A 13,148-nucleotide genomic window follows, 5' to 3' on the forward strand; every position below is an offset into this window, starting at 1 on the left:
GCAACGGGAACAAACTAATGAGTTGCAGATCTGCAGCTGCGTGTAGCGGTTGCGGCAGCTTCTGTGACAAATCACTGGGACACGCGGAAGTCTACAAAACCTGTCCCGTTGCTACACCGAATGTTCCATTCGGTGCACCAAAGCTGCAGAAAATAATTTTCAAATCACCTCTGAAGCCCCTGCTTCCTCCAGTCTGACGTCATATCAGGAGTTTTCGGAATCTCCGCTCTCGCGCATCTTCAGCACCTATCAAAGCTATGCACGCGAACTCTCGCTATTTTAAAAAAAAAGCTAAAAAAAAAAAGATGTAATTACCGGTGTTAGTGTGGGGGAATATAAATGAAAAACAACCTCACTCAAACACTCAATGCAGAAACTCATTCTTGACAGCCATACGGCACTCGTCCACTTAGAGCGAACTCGATACGATTACGCCACCTCCCTTAAGCGCCAAGTAAAAACATGAAAGTTGCTTTATATAGCTACCGCAAGATGGTGCCACCTAGGCACCACCGGCCATTGTGCGACTCGACTGAACCGGTACGTGCAGCGGTGCAGTTCCCAGGGTGGCCGCTGCTAGAAAAATGACTGCGTTGCGATCGCGTCTAGTTCGATTCTCGAATACAGATCGGATCCACTTTTTCAAAGCTGACTCCTTTGGCAGATTCCCAAGTGAGTTGTTCTATACTCCGCGACAACTTTTCTTGGCAATGCAGTGGAAGGTACGTCCCGCGTCCCCTCTCCCATTTCTAGCGTACGCAGGCTCTCCTCCTCCCCCATTTCCGGGGAGAGGAGGAGAGCCCCCGCACACTCAAAATGGGAGAGGGGACGCGGGACGTACCTTCCACTGCATTGCCAAGAAAAGTTGTCGCCGAGTATAGTAAGGTTGATGGCAAGCTTGCAAGTTCCCACGCTGGCCACACGAGCGACACGGGTTAGTGGCCGAAAGAACCTATTATGACCTAACGACTCGTAGGACCTTTTTCTTGTTTTCTCTTGTTTATTCGCGTCATGGGAGAAAACGAACGGGATATTACAATTCAAGAGATAAAAATAGGCCGAAATCTACCTCTAACTCGTTTTAATTTATCAAGAAACTCTTTAGCTTCCCTTGAAACCCCTTAACTTGCAATATTTTTAAGACGACGGCCGTTATTGGCGAGGTTTCGTAGCTGATGTATTTCGTGCAGGGTGGTCGTGGCATGTGACATTGTCCTTTGACTTCACGGTTTCGTGCAAGGTCAGTCCGGCACGTGTCAGCACAGCTTCCGTGTCACATCGCAGTGCCATGGGACGTCACTGTCTCACATGACTTCGGTGATACGTGACGTAACTGTATCAACTCGAGTTCGTGGATAAACTTTCCCCGCTTAACATTTTAGATCTTTGCATTGTGTATTTCGTCACTAGGACGATGCTCATGTTTAAAAAAAGAAAAAAATTACACCCCTAATTTAGAAAAGAAACTATTCTCCGATAAAATTTGTTTGAACATTTTATCTACTAAATATGAAGGGAAGAGTCCTCAGTGCAGCGCGATTGTCTATTCTTAGTGAAGCAAAGCATACAGTGGAGTTAGCGCCCCGGCTGTCGTCGCAGTTTATTTCCAAAACACGGCAACGAACCGGGAATATTATTCAAGGGGGGAGGGATATTGTTTGCCCTTACTAAAAGTAAGGTGCTTGGAACGCGTCTCCGACTGGTGTATCTAGCGTCCTATTCTGCCGATACATCGAAAGTGGTTCCGACGTGTCACCAAATGACGTCCAAAAAGCCGGAGTCTCATGCTGTTGGGTGTCTTTCGCGATCCTGCCAGTTGGGCTTAAGAGTTATGTAAAAAGGCACGAGCCTGCACGAGTGTCCCTGTCGTTGTGGCGCCCCAACTCCTGGCTACCGTAGCTGCTGTGGACTGTTAGGCTCTAGAGAGACCCGCAGCAGAACAGGCGTGTACCACGGTCACCGGCGTTGCTGTGACCCCACCATGCAGGATCGCGATCGGCGACAGCATAACGGTGCGTTTACGCTTGCAGATTAGCGGACGGATGCGCGCGGGCGGAAGGTGGATTTTGGAGCCGGGAGGCGAATCCCTGCCGGAAAACCTGACTCTGACTGAACCAGAGTTTACGCCGGTGACGAGTCGACTTTGCCATATGGCCTTAAAATCCACTTTCCGCTTGCGCGGATCCGACCGCGAATCGGCAAGTGAAAACGCGCCATTACACTTTTATGACGTCAACAGGCGGAAATGGAGGGACCACTTATTTAAATTCGGTTAACACAGCTATCGCAGGCGCGTTCCAAACACTGTAATGAGACGTCTCTTTTTTTTTTGTCGAGTCCTTGGATGCCTTAGAAAAGGCAATGCTTGTAAATTAAATATGGTTATTCGAGTGTTTTTCAAAGAGAACAGTAGGGGCTTAAACCGCACTATCTTGTTGTCAACGAAAACACCGATATGTCGGGTGGCAAAAGCAGATTCTACGCTGCCAAACGAGCCGGAAAAATTGGTGCCTGCACATAGAAGGCTCAATCGTTCACCGAATGTCGACTGAGCAGTTCAGCTTTACCGTGTGAAATTTCAAGGCGTCGTTCCTTTCATGTTGGGCGCGTTGGCATACGACAAAGATAGCGGTACTATTAACTTGTTGCGCCATCTGCCGATTGGCGCAGCGAGCAGACAAGAGAGTGCGTCGTCTGCTTTCTGCGCCTATCGGGAGATGGCGCCACATGAGAAAAGTGCTGCAAGAACGACAGCCAAAAAACGCGCCCAATGTTGACTTTGGCAAGTTTGTTGCTCTCGTTTTTTCGCAGGCTCAGAAGTACACCTTGAAATTTCAAGCGGCAAAATGAACCTGCTTACTGCACAATCAGTGAAATTTTGAGCTCTCTATGTGAAGGCGTTGACTTTTCCGGTTCGTTCCACAGCGTCGAATTCGCTCGTGCGACTCTACACTTGACATAGATGGGTCGTTTTTAGCTGAGAAATCCCCTAATCACTGTAAATGAAAACCTCGAGCGTGTCAATGTGTTTTAAAAATAATCCGCATTATGTGATACGATTGTTAGCTTTCTTAAGCTAGCTTGTTTGTTTCGTTTCTGCGCACAACTGAACAATTAATGCCAAAAAGGATGGAAAAAAATATTTGGCTGTAATCGGTTTCTTACCTTCATGTTTTTTTTTCTTTCTAAATTATTCAGCCGCCCCCATCACGAACCAATGATAACGATGCCGTCGGCAATATTTTTTATATATAGCTACATCTTGAAACTGCTCTCGGAAGAACTAAATTCGTCTATCTTTCTTTGTTTAGAGGCTCCCGCTATGAATGCAAACAAGACAGAAAGTAATCAACACTGGTATAAAGATATAGAAGGAGAATCCTCCTAATAGCCGCAGAAAAGCAGACGACATTTGGCTAACAAGGATGGCTGACAGAAGTGGCTTTCCACTTCTGTCAGCCATCGAGTTCGATGAAGAAGGCATCTACCATATAATCAAGAATCTGAAATTATCATCTTCAGCTGGTGTCGATTAGCTTAATTCAAAAGTTCTTAAAAACACAAATACTCTTACATGTAAAATATTAACCCACATTTTCACCCAATCACTAACCACTGGTTGTATTCCTGACGATTGGAAAGTGGGGAAGATCGTTCCCATCTCAAAAAAAGGCAACAAGTTCTCTCCTTTGAATTATAGGCCCATCTCGATAACATGCATACCCTGTAAAATCATGGAACATGTAATCTTCTCAAAGCTGGTATCTTTTCTTGAAATGAATAAGTTCTTTTATCCTTATCAACATGGTTTTCGCAAATGGTTTTCATGCGAGTCGCAACTTTCCGCTTTCATTCATAATCTACATTGTAATCTTGACAATAACATACAAACTGACGCAGTTTTTCTGGATTTTTCCAAGGCCTTCGATAGGGTCCCCCATAACCGACTGATGCTTAAACTTTCCCGGCTTAACTTAGATGCTAACGTCATTTCTTGGATTAACTATTTCCTTACCGGTAGAACCCAGTTTGTACTCGCTAACAACCACTCTTCTTATCCTTCTCCCGTCACGTCTGGAGTACCTCAGGGGTCTGTTTTAGGTCCTCTTTTGTTTTTAGTATATATTAATGACCTTCCGATATCAGTAGCTTCTAACATTCGTCTTTTTGCCGATGATTGCGTAATATATCGTAGCATTATTTCTCCCGCCGATAAAATTATCTTGCAGAACGACCTAATAACCATCGAAAAGTGGTTCACAGACTGGCAAATGTCACTCAACGCTGATAAATGCATGCTCCTTTCCTTCCACTGCCGCACTAACCCAATGTCATTTGTGTATTGCTTAAATAGTTTCGCCCTAACATCCTGTACATCGTATAAGTACCTTGGTGTATATCTCACCCCAAACCTCTCATGGGCAACTCACATTGAGCATCTAATTAAATCTACTAACCGCTCTTTAGGTTTCCTCAAGCATAACTTAAAGTCAGCCCCACATCACCTCAAACGTCTCGCCTTTAAAACACTTGTTCGCCCTAAACTAGAATTTGCTTCATCTGTGTGGGGCCCTCATCAGTCATATCTCTCTTCCGACGTCGAGGCAATTCAAAATCGCGCAGTCAGGTTCATTCATTCAAATTATTCGTATAACACTAGTGTCACAGCGTTGAAGAAACAAGATAACTTACAAGATCTCAGCATACGCCGCAAAATAACCCGTCTTCTGCTCTTTCATAAACTATTTAATGACGCTACTAAGTGTGAGTCATACATTCAAGTAGCTGCTGAACGCCATCTCCGCAATTACCATCGTCACCAAGTCATACCTGCAAAATTTAAAACAACTACTTTTATGAATTCATTTTTTGTCAAAACTGCTAACGACTTGAACGATCTTCCCCGTGAAGTCACTTCACTTGCTGACCCATTGAAATTTAAAACAGCTCTCCTCTTATTTTTCTAACTTGTGCATATGTTTACGTTGTCCATGCAGCCAGTATTGCTATCATCAGTATACCAGTCTAACTAAATACCAGTATCATATTTAGAATTTTTCTAGCATTTATCTAGCATTTTTTTGAACCTTTCATTATTTTTTGTGTGCGTTTACTGTTTAATTTTTATTTGTATTGTATAATTTGCAAGTCCTTATCTGAGTGTCTATTTGTTACACTGTTTATTGTGTATTATCTACTTGCATTTGTTTATTATATATTACACGACCACCATGCCCACCCCTTATGTAATACCCCGCAAGGGGTCCTTAAGGTATGGAAATAAATAAATAAATAAATAAATTATAAGTTTTCAGGAAAATCCGTTTAGGAAACGTCCGCTGCCCTTATGAGGCTTTCAGGAGGCTTCAGTAATAATATATTTTTTTCTTAGCTTTTATAAAATCCTGCAATGGAAGTTTGGATGCCAGGTGCATAATATATCATTTGTCGTGAGATAGAAGTTGGATTCACGAATCCTTATTAACTTTGATTTGGGTTACGTGTCTAAAGTATTTTATATGCAGGTAAGTATGCCATAATATGAAAACGGGAATATTTAAAATGGTAATAATACTGCAGTAAACAGCATGTGATATGAGTTCCGTCCAAGGCGCTCTATTATTGGCAAGGTGAGAGCACGAGCGTTCTCGGCAGCGGATTGGACGTGACGACACAGCTTGCGCGAAATCAATCAATGCGAGATTTTTGACCCATCGGAGAGTTCACATTAGGAAAATATATTGTTCAGAACGTCTCATACAACATACAGATAGCGGAAGAGGTTTTCGCGACTTCAGATGTTCTCGTCCTTAGTACTCGTACATCCACCGGTCGATGTCTGCTTGTCAACGGCAGCAGAACAACTCAAGATTTGCAAACGAAGCGCGGGTTTTCAACATATTCAAACATGAAGTAGTGGACGATCACCCTTTCCAGTCTGCTTCCTATCTCACTTCCCCGCGGCACTCAATTTGTAGCAGAGGACCAACATTTTTTCACTGCTGCTATCAGAAGATGCTATCAGAAGATGAACGGTGTTATCTTCTTTTATTTCCGTCTGCGAATGACGCTTCGCAGTGGATGAATCGCGTTATTTGCTCGCGTTACCAGGCGAACCGTCTATGGACGCTATCTTCACTCGCTCCGTGAGAAGCAAGTTAAATCTTGTTCTCGCTTTCGTAATAACCAGTATCAGACCCCAGTGACGCTAGCATCTGCGTAATACTGGTAACGCGGTTTTCGAAAATAGGCAAGTAAACCATACGAACCCCGAAGAGAAATCCACCGCTGAATGACCAGGCTATCATTCCCAGACTATATGCGCAGCCAACCTTGGGCTGCAAAAAAACAACAAAAGAAAAAACAGTATTTATAATGTAAAAAAAAGGAAGACGAATGGTAAACTTGGAAATAATTTTTGAACCGAGCAAACTTGTGCTTGCAACTAAAAACAACAGCACCGTGCATCCCGCGATGGTGATATAGGCGTGAATGACCCAAAGCTTTCGTACTCCGTTTCACTCTATAGTTTACCCTCTGCCGAGTCCCGACGCTACAATTCGATGGAGCCATGCAAGTAGCGCCAAAAAAGCATCGTCACGTCGCTCGTTGCTTTTGTGCCGTTTCCAGTCACGGACAAGACAAATCACTCACGTTAAAAGTGCCGCTGCTCTGTGCTTTTCCGTTTTGTTGCGATTGGTTTAGCTGATGGTTGGCTGATTGATTGGCTCTATCGGATCGTCTGCTGCTGTCGCACTTGGCAGTAAAGCAGAGAACATAAGCACGGCTTCATTTCATACGATTTTTTCTCTCAAGAAGCACCTAGACGAGAACTTGCTAGAAATTTGGAGAATCTACTGGAAGTAGCCTGAAGGGAAACGAAGGTAAACTGAAAGGCAAGGCTGTCAATGTTTGAGCCCCGCGTGCCTCCAGTTGGCAAACTGGATGCACTGGGATGCTCCGCCGTGTACGTGGGATGTATTGTTAGCAAAATACAGTAACTTTGGTCTGGTGCTGTTTTAAGAAAGGCAGAAAAATTCCTTCCACAAAGCCCTCCACTCCTTTCACCTAAGCAAGTCGAACATTGGGGAGCGGAGGAAGTTGAAATTATGGCGAGCAGAGACCTTTGTTGGAGGAGGCTACAGTAGTTTTCTAAACCGTTATTATCCTATGAATTTAGAGAAAAGTTTAAAAAAGCGAAGCTGTTTACTAATTTCAGCCCTGGCTGTCTCCTGGCTGTATAACTCAGCTCCAAATCCGAATTAGAGTAAATTGCACGTTTTTTTTTTTTTTTTTTTTTTTTTTTTTTTTTTTTTTTTTTAACAAATTTCAGAAAATTTAGAACAACAGCCTGTGTAATAAATATCTACAATTTATCTTGTATCCAAATGCTAGTTGACATGGAGGCAGCTGTCATCACCCAATGTAAGAGACGATAATGCTATTACAATAATGACTGAATACATTGAGAAAAAATTAGCTCTATTCGTTTTCTTTTTCGTTCTCTTTAAGTTATACTTACCAGTACCCAAGATATGTCATTTGGAAACCGGACGCATAAAATGAAGAAGTAACCAGGCAGAGAGAGGGAAGCTCCGATTGCCTGAAAAACCCGGAGTACTGGAAGCCAACCACAGTCGTTGAAGGGTTTCAGAAATCTGTGACAGGTGGAAACGCCTTGTTTAACTACTTGTTCGAGAGAATTGGCATATTTTGTCGTTTTTTGTCAAGTCCATAAAAACACCAGTAACGTATGTTAGGACCTGTAACAGAAATCACCAACATACAGATTTTTTTACTCTATCAAATTGTGTACTATTGACTTATGAAGTTTGTAACAAGAACTTTGAATCGTTTTTAAGTGTGAAATTCTCTTAATACTTCATCATCATCGACACCATATCTGGCCGCATATTTTTTGCATTATTTGAAAGCGCTCATGCTTTAAATTGTACCAAGCTTAAACCTAACTCGCAGACTTACAAGAATATTCTAGACAGTCCAATAAATATTCTTGCAAAGCCATCAGCGACGTCTTATATGTACTGCGTTGCGGACAGATGCTAGTGATAAAGTCGACAAAAGAAATTAGTGATGTTATCCACGGTGTTTCAATTCAATTCAGACTTGTTTTTCAGTTTCCATTTAAAAAAGACATTGACCATTATATGAATACCGCCCCCCCCCCCCCCCCCTGTGTGTGCAACGGGATTAGTGGACACTCTATGGGAGAATAACTAGCCCGATCAGAAAATAAATTATCTAATATGTTTCGTTAACTTTTTAAACAATAATGTGACGAGTCTTGTTACACTTGACCTGTTAACGTCAATTGTAGAACAAAATAAACCACCCTAAACTTTTAGAAACAAAAGAATTGCGCGTATGTATTATTTGAAAGTTTCCCCGCAGTTGTCACCATTTGCCAACATCGGTCGACGTGCCCCAAAAAAGCGCCAGCTTTTTTTATACACTATTGCGTAGTGGAGCGACCTACTCGTTCCAGGCGCATTGTCACTACCCCGGTAGTGTCTACTAGGCTCATCTGACCAGAAGACAATACCGAGAAAGTAAAATTTGGCGACAAAGACGCAAAAATTTATCGATAACTACCTCAAAACCTTGTGCATATTCGCAACTTGTTTAAATGTATTTATCATTTAACGATGCCCGACCTTATAAATCGAATAGCAACTGACTTGCTAATTATATTGTTTAAATGTAATTAACATTGTTCACTTATTTAATTTGCTGAACGCAACGATTATTCACTCAGCTGGTGTCCACCGACATGGGTGCACATGCAAGGAAGGGTGTGTTTATGTTCACGTCACACGGTTTAAAAAAAGCTTTTCGGATTGAAATAAAAAAAGCGCCCCTATTTGACTAACAATTAAAAAAAATGAATTTTACTTTAATGAAATATTATTTACGTTATTTGTCTTTCCCCTCGTGACTGGAGGCAGAGGTGTTTCCGCAATTTCTTAATAATGAGCTCATAAACAACGAATAGCTTTGAGGGTGCCTGCAGCCACTTGCCGGGTTTGAGCAATACGCAATAGACCATTTTCAAACCACCGCAGTTTTAAAGGCTTGCCTTGTTTGACGTAAACACTAGAGGTATAATAACTAATCAAATGCAATAAGGAAAGCACATACACATTTTAGGTTGTTTCATATTCTCTACAACCAATAATTGCAGGCGTCAACTCGAGCATCCCTGATGAATGTAAACCCAGCATGGTATGCAAACATGGCAACGTCCTAACGACACACATGTGAGCTTACTGCCGTGCCTTCAGGTTTCACCTTGGATCTTATTTGAAGAGAGGTGAGGAGTTGCACCTGGAGGTCACCATAGTACCTGATAATTTAAGCACCGCCCTAAGTATTCTATTATGAACACGGTTCTAGCTTAGTGATTCATTGTTCGGCAATTTTATCAGCAAATGCCTCAATCTCTTCGACTGCTGAGCGGTAAGACTTTCGAGACTCGCCGTACTCAGCGCTTCTTAGGCTGTGAGCGCCTTACATAGCTAATTTAAACGTGAAATTTCACCCGTACATATGGTGACAGCCGTGAGAACAATGCTAGTGAGTTTTAGAATTACGCATAAGGGCGAACGCAAGCGTTGTGCTTCTGCGTTAGGGTTGCATCTTCCACACTGAGCGTACGCAGAGCCCAAACCGCGGTCTTTGATTGCGGCATGGCGACAACACGCATGCGCAACATGGAGCAGTCGACCAGTAACGCCTTCTGCGCTCTCGGGTCTTGCCTGAATGCTCTCCCATAATGCACATATAAATACAATCATTGGTCCTCCTGTAATTTCCACCGAGATATATCGTGCTCTAGCGTCATGCGGTCTTTGTGAAAAAACAAAACAAAACAAAAAACACAGCAACAAGAATTGCGTTCTCTTTCTTTGCAATTGAGGCAGCATAGACATTGGCTATGATTGTACGAATTGATTTTTTTTCTGATTCGTGAAATTTTTCTGTATCCTACTAATGATTGATATTTCAATTTAACTATAATGCAGTACCGAGGTTATTGTGATGCACTAGGGCCCGTTTGCTCAATACCGGTTAACATTAAGCGCGTCAAAAATTTAAACGCCCTTCTCTACTACGTACACCCGCCGGCAATATGAAGGTGAACGCCGGACCGTCGACCGCTCCGTGCTGTCAGCAATATGACGTGGCTGCCACGGCAGCCCCGTCATTGCGTTGATAGCACGGAGCGATCGATGGCCCGGCGTTCACCTTCATATCGCACACAACTGTGCGTACAAGTACCGAGTGAAGTTTGACGGGGACTGAATGCGCGGTAGCCACGTATTCTATTATGAGGTGGTAGCTCATGTCACCTAATAGATATAGCGCGGAAACCTTTTATGCAAAAAAGTTGAATCCGAGTGCGTGCGTTGCGAGGTTTTCATGAAGCAGCGCGGAATACACATAAGCTTAAAGACACATTTTTGTTTGCACGTAGTATAAATAATGGGCAAGTTACAGCCAAATGAAGTCGTGTTTGGCAAATTATTTAATGTTTGGTTGTCTGAAGTCAAGACAAGCCTCCTTGAAGCTTTCTGGCCAGTCGGGAAGAAGACGACAAGATTTGGCGCTAAAAACGATGAGCAAGAAATGAGCAGTGAAAGTCGGGCGACACACCGGTAGCATGGCTGGTGTAAGAACTTTATATAAAATTTTCTTCGTCAAATGAAAATCTGGCATTTCCGTACCAGTCGAAATTACTTTCTTGGTTCGCTTCCACGTGCCATAAATGCCTGGCCGATCGAGTCGAGACAATCCACTAGGATTCCAAAGAGCTTGCCATGTTGACGATTTCAGCGTCCCTTTATGTTTATGAATGACCAGAATTGAAAGACCATTTTCAGAAATCGTAACCGAGTGGGCTAGCGCACACTAGAGTAACTGTATTAGCTCTGCTTGCAGAGCCAGATTGTCATGCTCCTTTTCATTGCTCCGCCAACTTCATATTGACGGAGAAATGGTCACGTGCGCCCAGCTGTATACAAGCTTCATGAGGGAAAGCGCCCTTGCAGGCGCCGAGTTTTGGGCGGAGCTTGTTTCTCGGTTTAAGTTTGCAAAATATACATCCTACCGTAAAATCAAACGAATATTAAGGCTCCTTGACCAATTAAGATTGCGTGTAGTGACTGGGCAGATTATGATCGCATTTGTTTCTAACGCGAGCGAAGTTTTAAAACATATTTCTAAAGCCTGGGAAGCAGACGACACGGTGGACGATCGCGTTGCTCAAGTCTACGACGTTCGCGGAGTGGTTCGCGACCGGCACGTATGGGGACCTCGAACCAGGCAACAACGAGCAGCTAAGGTTTGCGAAGGAACGACGTTTTTTTTTCGGCTGTTCCGTTCTACCAATCGGACATAGGGAGAAACACGACACGAATGACGGGGCGACGCCGAACACACTGCGTGTTGCCGCACTATATCTTCTCTGCTCGGCACGCCGCACTACCCCTCCTCACTGCCACGCAATCCGCAACTCCTGGACTCCTGCAGAGGAGAAGGTCGCTTCACGCAGTGTTGCCTTGGATCCAACATGGCTATCTGGGAGAACCATTGCGATACTCTGCTCAGCAAGCGGGTCATACACAGGTACTCTAGCACATACTAGCTCGGAGCACATGGAGCGAAAGCTCCCGCTACAGAACCCAGAGGTTCTCGGCTCAATCCCCACTTCTGCCCGTTCCGATCTGGATCAGCATCGTATCGGCGTGCTGTCATGTATCACCGCTGCGTGATGCACGTTAAAGACCCCAGGATAAGGGTTGCACTTCATTGGCTGAATTTCTCCTCAGGAGCTGAGACACCAGACGCCCGTTGAGGAGGACTCACTTCCGGCCGTATAGGCATAAACGCAACATCAATATTAAAGACGGCCTAATCAACAGGGTGAGATAGTTGCTCATACTTTGCGCTTTAAGTGAGGCAAGGCCAAGCAAAAGCCTCACACACAATCCATTTCTGATAGACGTGTTTGATAGTGCAGCGACTGCGACATATTAGTTTCAAAGCGAGCAACGCTTGCTGGAAGGGGCGGCACCATGTTTTCCCGCCGTCCCAACTCTGCAGGTCGCGTGTTAAAAAATATCCCCCGTGGTGAAATGGGGTTAACTTTCCGCCGCGGTTAAAGTTACCCAGCTTTGAGCAAACTTGCCCTGGGGGCGCGTGAGAGCGCAGGGTTAATTCAGCGGTTCTGTTCCTCTATATCGGGGGTCGTCAGGCTGACCCGGCCTAAGAGCCGCAAGCGAAACCACGAAACTTCCAAGAGCCGCGGGGGAGGGGGGGCAAACTTTCTGTCCAGAGCTGTTCGCGTCTCCAGCTCGACGCTCGCCCTCCAGCGGCGGAAACGGGAAGCGCTCTAGTGAGAGTCCCCCGATTCTGCTGCTCAGCGGGAATGGCGAAACTGCTCGCGATCATGGCTCGCAAAATGTAGTTTCCGAATGCAAACCACACCCTTCACTGTCCCAACGTAGTGCTGCAGCCGGTATGGGATTGTACCTTACTGGAGAGTTTTAGTATTGCGCATAGAAGCAAACGCAGGCGGTTTGCGTTTGCGTTAGAGTTGCGTGCCCCACATTGGGGGCGGTGCGTGCGCCTGATCGCCATGCGCCATCCAAGACCGCAATTTCGGGCTCCGCGCACGCGCAGTGCGGAACGCGCAAAGCTAACGCAAACACACAGGGCTTGAGTTCGCTCGTATACGCAATATTAAAACTCACTACTGTTTCACCGGCTTCCAACGCCAACGAAACGTGCTGCAGGGAGTAGACGTGCAAGCAGGTAGGCGTTCCTTCGAACTGGAAAGGCTGAGATTGGCAAAACGGCGGCGAGCAAATACAAAAGTAAATAAATGTTATGAAAAAACTAGTAATTAAAAAAAAAGCTTTTTTTTTTTTTTTTTACTTTTGGGATTCGGTCTCGAAGTATATTGGCGGCGACTTTGGACGTTTCTCCCATTGTCAGAAGTCGCGACTTTGATAGCACAATATACTTTACCCACAATTAATGAAATTTTACATGGATTTCTTACATTAGCTTGAATGTTTTCATTGATTTAGACTATTCTTATTTTATTTGTAATTAAAATGCAGCAA

Source organism: Ixodes scapularis, unplaced genomic scaffold, assembly GCF_016920785.2.
Source record: "Ixodes scapularis isolate PalLabHiFi unplaced genomic scaffold, ASM1692078v2 PGA_scaffold7__128_contigs__length_106722199, whole genome shotgun sequence".
NCBI classification, from domain to species: Eukaryota; Metazoa; Arthropoda; class Arachnida; order Ixodida; family Ixodidae; genus Ixodes; species Ixodes scapularis.